The sequence below is a fragment of the Garra rufa genome, chromosome 7 (genome assembly GCF_049309525.1).
Source record: "Garra rufa chromosome 7, GarRuf1.0, whole genome shotgun sequence".
Classification (NCBI taxonomy): Eukaryota; Metazoa; Chordata; class Actinopteri; order Cypriniformes; family Cyprinidae; genus Garra; species Garra rufa.
In genome coordinates this window covers 33,802,959-33,817,741 of record NC_133367.1, presented here as the reverse complement: position 1 = coordinate 33,817,741, position 14,783 = coordinate 33,802,959, and the positions used below count along the sequence as shown (strand labels likewise).

The 14,783-nt window shown below is 38.0% G+C and overlaps 1 pseudogene; it reads right to left on the bottom strand.

The window, feature by feature from the left end:
* Positions 1-8,623: 8,623 nt before the first annotated feature.
* Positions 8,624-13,113, bottom strand: LOC141339090 (beta-1,3-galactosyltransferase 2-like; annotated as a pseudogene).
* Positions 13,114-14,783: the final 1,670 nt, after the last annotated feature.

Below are 14,783 nucleotides of genomic sequence, written 5' to 3'. Positions count from 1 at the left end.
GATAAATGGATAAAGCCATTTTATGCGTAGTTTGTTTGACGGACACTTTGCCAAAGTAATGGCATGAAACACAACGTTAAAGTGTTTTTATTTTAAAATAAGGAGTATAAATATATTTTCGGTTTATTGTGAATCTGTAGCCTTTAGTGTCCTATAGGAGCGAGGGCCCACTCCGCCAGGGGAATAGCCTCCTCCTGGGCTTGGTCCAGTAGGATGTATTGTGGGGATACCTTCTCCTGATTTGCTGAATCAACCTGAATCAGACAGGCCTCTGTTGAATATCAGATCTGATTCGCTCAATCAATCTGAATCTGATGGGACTCTAATGAAGGTCAGATCTGATTCTTCTGATTCACTGAATTAATCTGAATCTGACAGGACTCTGTTGAATATCAGATCTGATTTTCCTGATTCATTGAATCAATCTGAATCTGATAGGACTCTGATGAATGTCAGATCTGATTCGCTCAATCAATCTGAATCTGATGGGACTCTGATTAATGTCAGATCTGATTCACTCAATCAATCTGAATCTGACAGGACTCTGATGAAGGTCAGATCTGATTCTCCTGATTCATTTAATCAATCTGAATCTGATAGGACTCTGATGAATGTCAGATCTGATTCGCTCAATCAATCTGAATCTGATGGGACTCTGATGAAGGTCAGATCTGATTCTCCTGATTCATTGAATCAATCTGAATCTGACAGGACTCTGATGAATGTCAGATCTGATTCGCTCAATCAATCTGAATCTGACAGGACTCTGATGAAGGTCAGATCTGATTCTCCTGATTCATTGAATCAATCTGAATCTGATAGGACTCTGATGAATGTCAGATCTGATTCGCTCAATCAATCTGAATCTGATGGGACTCTGATGAAGGTCAGATCTGATTCTCCTGATTCATTTAATCAATCTGAATCTGATAGGACTCTGATGAATGTCAGATCTGATTCGCTCAATCAATCTGAATCTGATGGGACTCTGATGAAGGTCAGATCTGATTCTCCTGATTCATTTAATCAATCTGAATCTGATAGGACTCTGATGAATGTCAGATCTGATTCGCTCAATCAATCTGAATCTGATGGGACTCTGATGAAGGTCAGATCTGATTCTCCTGATTCATTGAATCAATTTGAATCTGATAGGACTCTGATGAATGTCAGATCTGATTCGCTCAATCAATCTGAATCTGATGGGACTCTGATGAAGGTCAGATCTGATTCTCCTGATTCATTGAATCAATCTGAATCTGATAGGACTCTGATGAATGTCAGATCTGATTCGCTCAATCAATCTGAATCTGATGGGACTCTGATGAATGTCAGATCTGATTCGCTCAATCAATCTGAATCTGATGGGACTCTGATGAAGGTCAGATCTGATTCTCCTGATTCATTGAATCAATCTGAATCTGATAGGACTCTGATGAATGTCAGATCTGATTCGCTCAATCAATCTGAATCTGATGGGACTCTGATGAATGTCAGATCTGATTCGCTCAATCAATCTGAATCTGATGGGACTCTGATGAAGGTCAGATCTGATTCTCCTGATTCATTGAATCAATCTGAATCTGATAGGACTCTGATGAATGTCAGATCTGATTCGCTCAATCAATCTGAATCTGATGGGACTCTGATGAAGGTCAGATCTGATTCTCCTGATTCATTGAATCAATTTGAATCTGATAGGACTCTGATGAATGTCAGATCTGATTCGCTCAATCAATCTGAATCTGATGGGACTCTGATGAAGGTCAGATCTGATTCTCCTGATTCATTGAATCAATCTGAATCTGATAGGACTTTGATGAATGTCAGATCTGATTCGCTCAATCAATCTGAATCTGATGGGACTCTGATGAAGGTCAGATCTGATTCTCCTGATTCATTGAATCAATTTGAATCTGATAGGACTCTGATGAATGTCAGATCTGATTCGCTCAATCAATCTGAATCTGATGGGACTCTGATGAAGGTCAGATCTGATTCTCCTGATTCATTGAATCAATCTGAATCTGATAGGACTCTGATGAATGTCAGATCTGATTCGCTCAATCAATCTGAATCTGATGGGACTCTGATGAAGGTCAGATCTGATTCTCCTGATTCATTGAATCAATTTGAATCTGATAGGACTCTGATGAATGTCAGATCTGATTCGCTCAATCAATCTGAATCTGATGGGACTCTGATGAAGGTCAGATCTGATTCTCCTGATTCATTGAATCAATCTGAATCTGATAGGACTCTGATGAATGTCAGATCTGATTCGCTCAATCAATCTGAATCTGATGGGACTCTGATGAATGTCAGATCTGATTCGCTCAATCAATCTGAATCTGATGGGACTCTGATGAATGTCAGATCTGATTCGCTCAATCAATCTGAATCTGATGGGACTCTGATGAAGGTCAGATCTGATTCTCCTGATTCATTGAATCATTCTGAATCTGACAGTACTTTGATGAAGGTCAGATCTGATTCTCCTGATTCAGTCAATGCAATGATACAAAAAACAATTGAGTAAATAATTGAGAGAAATAATTTATTTGACTGAATCACATTTAAGAGCTGATGATGTTTTATGTACAGATGTAAGTTTTATGAATCTTCATGTTCAAATGTATCTGGTTCTTTCAGGCATCCTGAATCTAGTGTTCCAGTGAAGGTCAGATCTGATTCTCCTGATTCGCTAAATTAATCGGAATGTGACGGGACTCGGATGAAGATCAGATCTGATTCTCCTTGTTCACTGAATCAGTTTGAATCTGATCATTTCAGCAGCTCAAAATGATTCTCAGGTCATTTTGTTATTGACTCAAACTCAGGGCTGAAGCGTCTCTGATATCTACATCTGTTACAGTATAAATCACAAACTCAAGGATATCAGGGATTTTCAATCCTAAACTTACTTTTCTTAATTTGATTGTAAAAAAGCGACGCTTAAAAGATACAAGTGACAGGTTAAATTCAGGTTTAAAAATGTAAATATTTTGATGTTGATGAAATTTGCTCATTTTGTGGTCTTGTTGAAGTCAAAGCTAGCCTTTTATTTTGTGATTGCATTACAGCAAATACATTTTGGGTTTTTATATTTTAATCCTACTAATACGACCCACAGTTTTATCCCTAAATATGTTATTTTTTATTATGAAAACGATTTATTATATCTTGAATATGCTGTTAACTGCTTTATGTGCAAAATCTTTCATCCACAAGCAAAACTGTCTTAAATCTGTTTTCTTTTCCTATTTTTCTTGTTAAAATGAATTCTGTTTCATTCCTTAGGTATGTAAATAACAAAAACAACAACAAAAATGCAATTGTTATCCATTATGATTATATGAATGATTATTCAGAGATATTTAACCTTTTCATTGTGCTTTTTCTGTGTATATAATTTCATGATACTATAATATACGCAAACCCTTTTTTGTGTTATTATGATTGTTCATTGTTAAAGGTACAACCATCTTTCCCTGATCTTGTATGCAATTTTAAGTTGTCCTTAATTTATCAACAATACTAATGGACAAATGAAATATAAAAGTCACGTTTAGTTACTGTATGTTGAATTGTTATTGTTATTTACATTACTCACATTCATCTAAAGCAGTGTTGACAACAGTGAATTCTGTAATTCGTATTGAACGTTTTTCTGTCAGACGTTAAATAGACATTTAGTAATCGCCTTTAAGATGTATATGGTTCATGTAAATGCACTTTGGAAATGTATGTGTGCTTGAATCTGTTAGCTATACATAATAAAATGCATTTTTTACAGCAAAATCACACATATACTATACTATTTAGCATCTGTACACCTTCAAAAATTGAACTGTTTACTCTACAGTAGTTCAACAAATGCAAATGTTTCTGTATATGTGTCTAGTGGGATGTATTTCTTACTATCATGTCGATGTACAGCCAGTTAGCCACAGATCCGCTCTGATGTGGTGATCAGATTCATCCGCACAGATCAGCAGCAGTGCCGAAGCACAACCCACCACGTAAAAGTAACTTGCAATTTTATGTTGCTAAATAGAGATGGCGACACAGAGACAAAAATTCAATACTGCAGCTGTAATTTAAAAAAATATGTTGTTCATTAAAAGAGCTGAAGAGGAGAGTTGATGGTTTCTATTTTAATATTATACAACAAAAACTTAACAATATGCAAATATACATTCGCGAAGCTTCACAAAATTACGGTGAGTAACGTTAATTAATGACAGAATTTTCATTTTATGTGAACTGTCTACTTAAGTTTTGCTTAGGGCTGTTGCTTAAATAAAATTTTATCTGTGTAGTTTATTATATTTGACATACTTTTACAGTACATTGTACAATACAGTAAATTTTTATACTATATAATAAAATAAATACGATCCTTGATTCTGATTGGTTGAGCCATGTTCAAAGCCTTGTAAATGACCTATAAACACACATCTTGACCTTATAAAATCGGTATTACTGTGCCACTGCCTATGTGTGTTACTGCTGTTCCGTGTGTTATGTATTTGAAAATTAACTGTTTATCATGTTGACTTATAGTATCTTCAAGCTACAATCACCAATCTCAAGTCAGACCTTCTGGTAAGATTTGGGTCTCTGTATCTTGTTTTTACTAACCTGATTTACGGTTTTCATTGAATAGATGATCATTAAATTTAATACAAATAAGACTAAGCTATTGTTCACTAGCAAAGCTTAATGACTATCCTGAACAACATGTTAAAACATGCTAGCAATGTTAAAACAAGCTAGCATTATGGTAAAAGATGTTAGCAGCATGTTTAATCATGTTAGCAACTTGCTTAAACATTTTAACTATATGCTGATTGACTCAGAGTAAAATCTTCAAACTTTCAATTTTGAGAGCAAGCCCTTCACACACACACAAAAAAAAAAAGAAAAAAGAAAAACAAGACAGGTGTGCAAACATTGTCAGTGTGCATGGCGGCTTATTCACATGACACTTCAGTAGCTGATTTTAGTTTCCTCTCGGTTCCCTCTCAAAGTGCAACTTTTAGTTTCTGTTGTTCATAAAGTTAATATTTACCTCAGCACTGTGAGTTTTTTGTGAATCACCATTGACAATGATGTCATATAACTAGTGGAAGAAAGACCTTACTTTGTACTTTGCCCGTTTCAGTTCGTCAAAGCACATCTGGCGTATGGCTATATATATATACAGTCAAGCCCGAAATTATTCATACCCCTGGCAAATTCTGATGTAAAGTTACTTTTATTCAACCAGCAAGTTTTTTTTTTTTTTTTATTAGAAATGACATAGGCTTCTCCCAAAAGATAATAAGATGATGTACAAGAGGCATCATTGTGAGAAAAAAAAAATATTACTCATCTTTTATTTACATTTGAACAAAAAGTGGCATGTCCAAAATTATTCATACCCTTTTCACTAATCAATAGAAAAGCCTTTATTGGCTATTACAGCAATCAAACGCTTCCTATAATTGCTGACCAGCTTTGCATGTCTCCACTGGTATTTTTGCACATTCATCTTTAGCGATGAGCTCCAACTCTTTCAGGTTGGAGGGTCTCCTTGCCATCAACCTGATCTTTAGCTCCCTCCACAGATTCTCTATTGGATTTAAGTCAGGACTCTGGCTGGGCCACTGCAAAACGTTAATGTTTTTGTCGGCTAACCATTTCTTCACCACTTTTGCTGTGTTTTGGGTCGTTGTCGTGCTGAAATGTCCACTGGTGCCCAAGGCCAAGTTTTTCTGCAGGTCGGCGCCGATAGCTTTGTGGGCAGCTTGTTGACATATAGCGTTGTGCGCTCCGGGTGTCCCGTGTTCGAATCCCGACTCGAGGGCCTTTCCCGATCCCGCCCTCCATCTTTCTCCCACTTCACTTCCCGTCATGTCTGATCTGTCCTATCGTAATAAAGGCAAAAATGCCAAAAATAAAATCTTTAAAAAAAAAAAAAAAGTTTCTCTGCAGACTGCCTAATGTGTTGTTGAGAATTTTGATGTATTGCTCCTTTTTCATGGTGCCGTTTACTGTGATTAGGTTCCCTGGTCCTCCGGCTGAAAAACACCCCCAAAACATTAGGTTCCCACCACCATGTTTGACAGTGGGGATGGTGTTCTTAGGGTTGAAGGCTTCTCCTTTTTTACGCCAATAGAAGGATACATCATTGTGGCCAAACAATTCAATTTTTGTTTTATCTCACCATAAAACAGAAGACCAAAAGTCTTCTTCTTTGTCCAGATGAGCATTTGCAAAGGCCAAGCAGGCTTTTGTGTGCCTTATCTGGAGAAGTGGTGTCCTCCTTGGTCTGCGTCCGTGGAACCCAGCGGTGTGTAGTGACCGCCGGACTGTCTGCCTTGAGATGTTGCCACCAGCAGAGCCCAGATTCATCAGGATGGCCTTGGTGGTGACCTCTCTCACTATCCTCTTGGCCAGCACAGGTTTCACTTTTGGCTTCCGACCACGTCCTCTGAGATTTTTCACAGTGTGGAACGTCTTGTATTTTTTAATAATACTTTGCACTGTAGCCACTGGAACTTCAAAACATTTAGATATGGTCTTGTAGCCCTTTCCTGACTTATGAGCAGTCACAATGCACAGCCACAGGTCCTCAGTGAGCTCCTTTGTCTTAGCCATGACTGTCCACAAACCAACAGCAGAGAGCTTCTGTTTTTCACCTGTTGAGTTGATTAAAACAGCTGTTCCCAATGAATCAGGGTAATTAGGATGCTTTAGAACAGCTTGGACTATTTGGAATGGTATAGAACTTTGGATTTTGCCATAGACTGTGACAGTTTGCAAAGGGTATAAATAATCTTGGACATGCCACTTTTTGTTCAAATGTAAATAAAAAAAGCTGAGAAATATTTTTTCCCACAATGATGCCTCAATGATTATCTTTATATAGATATATATATATATATATATATATATATATATATATATATATACTGTGCCTTGCAAAAATATTCATACCCCTTAATTTTTTCACGTTTGGATATGTTTCAGACCTATGTTAAACTGCTTTAAATTACTTTCCATGTCAGTCTACACTCCATACGCCATAATGACAAAGCACAAAACAGGTTTGTAACAACTTTGCAAATTTAATAGAAATAAAAAACTTAAATGATTTAATTGCATTAGTATTCTTTTTTTTTTTTTTTTGTAGGATACTTAAAAATTTGGTTCAGAAGCGTTTATATATCACTTGTACTGTAGATGTTACAACACTTAACCTTAAAGTAACCTGTAGCAAAATTAATTTCAATGAGTATGATTTGGAAAAATTCACGCCTCTCAATAAAAGATTTAACAGCTGAAATTTCATATCAAAGCAAAAACCCAACCCTGAGGTTAAAATAAATGCATGTAGAGGTCAGAGAAAGGATTGCGTCAGAGCACAGATCTGGGGAAGAGTTCAGAAAAAAAAATCTGCTGCCTTGAAGGTTCACAGAAGCATGTAACCTTCATTATTAATATTGGATGAAGTTTGAAACAACTAGGACTCTTCCTAGAGCTGGCCTACTGGACAAACCGAACAATTGATGGAGAAGGACCTTTGGCTAGAGTGGTGACCAAGAAGCTTACAGAAGGACAAATATCACTGCAATACTCCACCGATCTGGGCTTTATGGTGGTGTGGCAAGACTCAGTGAAGACACATGAAAACACTTGGAATTTGCAACAAAGCACCTAAAGAACTCTCAGACTGTGAGAAACAAGATTCTCTGGTCTGATGAACCTCAATTCCAAGCATCATGTTTGAAGGAAACCAGACACTGCTCATCACCTGCACCGTACCATCCCAAAAGTAAAGTGTGCTGGTAGCAACCTCATGCTGTGGTGCTGTTTTCAGCAGTGACTGAAGGTCTCGTCACAGTAGAAGAAAAGCTCAACACAGCAAATTATAGAGATAGCCTTAATGAAAACCTAGTCTAGAGCTCAGACTGAGCAGAAGGTTCACCAACAGGACAATGACCCTAAACACACAGCAAGAGTGGATTATAGACAACTCTGTGAACTTCCTTAAGTGACCCAGCCACAGCCTGGGCTTGAACCAACTCAAACATTTCTGGAGAAACCTGAAAATGTCTGCCAGCCCTCATCCAAGTTGACAGAGCTTGAGAGGTAAAGAGATAAGGTGAAGAATGGCAGAAGTGTAAAACTTGTCATGTCATACCCCAAAAAATGTAAGGCTGTAAAGGTGCTTTGGCTAAGTATTTTGGTAAGGGTATGAATACTTATGCAATGCACTTATTTCAGTGTTTTATTTTTAATAAATTGCAAAGTTGTCTCAGATCTGTTTTGTTCTTTGTCATTATGGTGTATGGAGTCTAGATTGATGTGGAAAATTAATTTAATGCAGTTTAACATAAGGCAGAAACAACAAAATGTGAAAAAAGGAAGGGGGATGAATACTTTCGACTCTAAATGAAGTGAACTTAAAAACCAACATTAGGTATTAAATTACCAAGTATTTTGGAATAACCTTATTATTATGCATTATAAGTGATGCAGAAAAAAACTCATGACTGTGTGTCAAGGTTAATTAGCCAAGTAATTCATGTAGTATTTCATGATATGTGTAATAATAATAATAATAGACCTTAAATGCACTGTTTATGTTTTTATTATATTTAAATATGTAAACATCTAAAAACATACAGTATATGAGTTCACTCTATTACATTTTGCAGACACTTTTAAATGTCATTGACCCATTTTATTATGTTATAATCTTCCTTTTATTTTATTTTAACAAAGTCCTATAACAGTCCTGTGTTTCACAGTAATCGAGTCTGCTTTTGAATGTCTTTGAGATATCACAGTCTTTCGAGTGTTTTATAGCCATTAGCTATTCATTAAGTACATCCTGGGTCTTAATTTGGCCCATTCCAGTTCATCATGTGCTGGCTTATCCATTCAGTTTTGTCCTTTCACTTTTTGCCAGAAGTCTATTACCTTTTCCGGTGACCCTGCAATTGCTGTAATGAGCTTGGAAAGTTCTTCAGCTCCAGGATTATTCATATAGGTTCGAAACTTTGAAGGATCTGGAGCACCTGAGGGATTATGCCCAACCGGTTCAGACAAGCACCCACATACGCATCCTCTATGTTAAAGGGCTTTATGGCTTTAGAAGCCTCAACTACTTTGGGGGGAAGATCATTGGAAAAAACATAACCCATTCCAAGCACATACGTATGGTATTTTGGTTCGGGGTAGAGCTCCTCTGGGACGTACCATTTTGAGTTTTTGTCTCTGATGACAGGCTGGTTCCACATCAAATATCCTGTGATGTAGTTCTCTCTGGGTGTGTTGGGAGCCAATAAGAGGTTCATCAGGTTCTCCACATTTATGTACATGTCAGAATCAACCTTCATACTGTAATTCGCTTGAGGGCAACGAGTGGCCAACCAGTCCATGATCACCATCGTCTTTATGGTCAGGTTGAAGTAGGAGTCCACGAAGTTGCTCTGCACTAAATCTCTGTGTTGTCGACTCTCTTCCTCCAGCTGCTGTTGAGCTTCTGGTCCTCCAGTCAAACCACCAAGAACAGAGTCAGCACTGCTTTTCCCTGGACTGAGCTCTCATTCCCCCATGTGCTCCGGATGGCGTTACGAGCATTGACCTGATGAGGGGCTACAGGAACCATGAAGACCAGGAACGGTTTCTCCTTACATTTATCAGGTTCGTCCAAGATGAAATGATAGTAGCTCGGATGAGCTACATATCGGTGAATTGAAGTGTGTTTTGTCGTAATGGATGTAGTGGGTTTTCCCACTGTGGTAGTTCTTTGAATAGTTTGTTGATTGGTTAAAAAACTCCAGACATTTTTTTTGCCCTCAGACACCACATTATAAAATTTTGTTTGATTTATGCTGTTCAACCAGGTAAGAGACTGCGTGACTGGCATGAGAGAGAAATCATAAACGTAAGCATAAATAGACAATAATACTGTCAATGTGACCAGCGCAACAAATCCTGGTTTCATGTGACCCATAAAAACTCTCCTTTGAGGTAAGCAGCACCTGGGGAAAAAGAGAAACAGAAAGGTTAAAAGACTACATAATCTAACTTGCTATAATTAGAATATATATCAGGGGCGTTGCCTATAAAATATAACAGTGAAAGTGTATAATTTACACTTTTTTTTAAGAAACATTGTCCAAAAGCGACACCAACGGTGAAGTTAGTCTCTCGCCTCCCCTGAGCCCACTGAGTTTTACCAACCCCCTAAAGTGTGTGGTGAGTTTGGTGGGGGGTACTTGAGAAAGAATAGAAGAAAGTCAAGTGAGAGGAGGCCTTCATTGCGATATGATTGGATATGACTGGTTATGATCGGCTGTGATTGATTCATATGATAAATCCTGCCTCTTCTGTTTGTGCGCGTTCGTGAATCAGCCTGAATGAACAATATAATGCCGTTAATGGGGAGACTAATTTAAAAAAGTAAGTGAACAACTCACACACTTAGATATAACCAATTTGTTATCTCAAAATAAGCCTTGAAGTGGTATGAAAGCATGATCTGCACTGTAAAAAATGGTAAAAGACTGTAAAAATATATGGTGAAAAACTGTTTTGGACATTACATGTAATTTTACAGTAGTATTCCGTTTTTGAAAGTGAAAAAATTTACAGCGTATAATATACAGTGAATAGCCGTAAATTGACATTCAAAGAAATATAAATATAAATATGAAATATAGAGCATCTCTGTAATCTCTGTGTCTATGACCAATATTTACAGAACTTAGAAATCAAAAAGTAAAGTTAATTATTAAATAGAATAGTTGAACAAAATAATGTAATAAAATAAAATATACTTTAGTTATATTTTGGAATAAATGTCAAATGCTTCAAATTCCTAACTTGATGAGATTCATACACAATTTTTTATTTATTAAAAGATGTTTTATATATATATATATATATATATATATATATATATATATATATATACTGTACATATATATATATATATACTGTACATATATATATGTATGTGTGTGTGTGTGTGTGTGTGTGTGTGTGTGTGTGTTAACAAATTACAAATGTTACCTTGGCATCTGACTTAAAATAAGTTAAAGTATCTAAATTATTAAAACTGAAATAAAAGTAAATGAAAGATTAGCAGAAATATCAACATAATGAAATGAAAACTGAATGGAAACTGGAAATAGTGAAATAGGTGTAAGTCATGAATTATTATTTTGGAGAGATCACTGGAGTGGTACCAATTTTGTACCTTATTTTCCCCTAAGGAGTGCATTTTAGTATCTTTAATATATTAGTACTTTATATTATTACTTTAAAAGAAAGTATTACTGTGTAAACTGTAAATATTAGTACCTTTGGTAAAGGTACCACCCCAGTGAAGTATTTGGTATCATGCTTCTGGGAAAAGTTACTTTTAAATGTAATGCATTATAATCTTACGTTACTCCATGAAAAACGAACTAATTGTATTACGTTACTTTTGCGTAACTTTTTGTCCTACCCGATCTCATGACATAAACGCACCAAAAATGAACACTAGAGGCAGTCAAACAGCGAGCAATTGTAATAGTTTTCAAACATAGTTATGATTACAACTCCATATGTTGTGTTTTCCAAATGTAACAAGCTTGCCTGATAGCTCAGCCAGCACAGAATTGGATTTAGGATGTGGAGTTCTTGTTTTCAAATAACAAAAATCCAAAAAGTTATATTTTTGCCAATTGTAAGGGCCCTTTCACACTAAAAATGAAATTAATAAGCCTTAAGTCACAGTCATGCTAGACTTTGAGCACGCAACATTTCGTGATATGAAGACATGCTCTGCAGTTTCTTTTAGCTTAACTTAAATTCAACGCATAACTGATAATAATACATCTAAAATGTAAAAACATACAATTTACTCCACTTAGCAGCATTGCAGTTTTAATTTTATGTTCTTGTAATTCAGTGTCATGCCATGATGTATCAATCTTCAGTTAGTCAAACGGTTTCACATGAAACGAATGAGCAATTCAGAGTTCACCAAACTTCAACATTGGAAAACAGCGAATTGTGAAACAACTTTGCAAGAGCTTGCATTTCCGCTTCCACATTCGCATGCGTATGAATGTAAGTCAATGGACAGAAAAGTGGCTGAAAATGTGAGGTGTCAGTAAATAAATAAGTAACTTAAGTGTTACTTATTTGTAAACGTAACCCATATATTTAATTGTAAATTTGTAAAAAGTCATGTGTTACTTTACGAGTTACTTAAAAAAGTAATCTGATTACATAATTCTTTGTTACTTGTAATGCGCTACCCCTCAATACTGCTCATGGACATATGGGGCCATGTAACTTAACAGAATTTATTGCAATACAGTGACGAGACACTTGAACACGTACTGATTTTGTTTGGACTCTGAATGACTTATTTTGATTAGGTAATATTGCTTAACTGTTATTGCTTAACTGCTTAATGTTCACCTTTTTTCATAAGAATACAGGAACTACATAAAAGATAACATTGTATAAATATTTGATCATATTCATCTTTTAACTAATCATAATCATATTCTAATCTTTAATCATGTTCATCATTTAACTATATAATCATGTAATCATCTTATTTTATTATACTACATATTACTTACTGATTTTCATTTCCTAGCTCGTACTTCCTTGCTCTTATGAACAAGGGGCTATTTGTTTTTACGAGTAACAGATAAGACAAGTGTCTTAATTTCAAGATTTTTAACATCACACAACGTTTTGAAGGATGATAAAAGATTGTTAAAACAATTTTAGGTATCAAACAATCCTTGTGTTGACTGATTTGGGCTATCAAAACCATGTAATCTGATAAAGAGACTGGATTTAACAATAATGTTAAGACTTAATCAAACATTTTTGGTCAATAAGATATCAATATAATCCAACACTATAAAACATGAAAACAGATCCCCTACTATATGGATCAGAATATAAAAATCACAGTTTAAACAGCATATAAAAAAGTAGGGCTGAACATACCTCTCCCATATGCATTCGATCGCCATTACTGCGTGTTGGACTGCTTATCTAAAAGAGCCAATGAAAGATAAGTCAGAGGTTCAGCTTTACAGCACCTAAGTTTCTTTGTTTTTTCTCATAATCATTTAACCAAAGGTGGGGCTAAAGCGTGGAAACTACTGAGAAAAGGAAGAGATAGACACACATGTTCTGGTTAACCTGTATAAATCTATCTTGAATATATTTTGCCACCTGATAATAAAGATAATATTAAAATTGAATTAAATGTGTCTAATCATGGCGGTACTCACCACGGAGGATTTCTGAGATACCTGTAACTTTATTGCATGATAATGCACAACGGCCATACGTGTCTTATGAGCTGCTCTAAAAGCTCTCATAAATGTCAAAATGTTGAGATGAGTTAAGACTTCCTGTTCACATTGTTGACCACAGTTTCCTCTGTGAAGCTTCAGTTGACATCCACAAAACACAAAACAAGTAAAAGTGTGAGTGTGATTTTTTTGGTGGAGAATGAATGACCCGGCTGTCCTCGTCCTCCTGCTAGGGCAGGGGGATCGCTCTCTCGAGGACCACATCAACGACTTTATGTCCCTCTCCAATTTGACACACTACCTGGACAACTGCCTCTGCTCGTTTTACCAAGCTGGACTGAACACCGCCACACAAGGGCCGCTGTCCAGTGATGGTCCTCGAGAGAGCCTCACTGCATGCATCGAGTGGGTGCTGGTGTCCTGCAGATCACATCTGGCTGTGGACATCGTAGACAACAACACCAGCCCCACTCATGACCCAGAGCCCAGCCAACCACCACCCCGACTCGCAGAGCATGAGCCAGAGCCCACCGTGGACGGAGAGCCAGAGCCCAATGCGACAGAGCCATCGCCTAACCCACATAGCAATTGACGTCTGGCCCAGCTCTGGGCCAGATGTCAATTGCTATGTGGGAGGGAGTGACAGCGAGGAGGATCACCACGGAAATTGAGCTAATCCCGTCCAACCAGGTGCGAAAGCCGGCTACATCATAGGTGACGGTGGATGTTTTAGTGGAGCATGATGGTGCTGAGGAAAGTACTGCCCACTGCACTGCTGCTGAGAGTGAGCTGAGACTGGATCTGGGACTATTATATGTGGAACAAGACTTGGCTGGCTGCCCTGAACTGTCTACCTGGCTGGATTTCCCACCTACTCTCCCTCTGTTATCTCCTCCTATCATCCCTGCTGTCTCAGTCCTGCCACCGCTGTCTCCTGACAGCCCCTCTGCTCACCCTCAGCCCACCAACCGTGCGGTGGGCTCGCTGCGGGTCTGCCAGTCTCCATCGGTGTCATGGCTGGATGACCCCCCATCTCCGCCTTCAGCCTTATAGTCCCGTATTCTGCCTTTGCCACCAACCCAGCGGCTCCACCCCAGCTCCCAATCCCTTGTCTCCACCGTTGCCCTTCGGCCCACCAGCTCCACTGGGCTTCCTCGTCCCTCTGGCTCGGCCTTGGTCGGTTGTCATCCCTCCATCGCCTCAGGACTCCACTCCTCCGGCTGCGCCTCGTCGGTCTGTCCCACCGGCTCCGTTGGGCTCCTCCCTCTAGCTCCGCCTCAGTCCTCTGTCGCTCCAGCTTCAGAGTCCTCGGTCACCAGAGCCTTGGGTTCCGCCTTGGCCCCCCGGATCCTCAGTGTCGCTGGGGTTATTGGCTCTCCGTCTCCGCCTCAGGTTCCACCTCCACCTGCTCTGCCTCTGATGGTCGGCCCCCTGGAGTCGTCAACC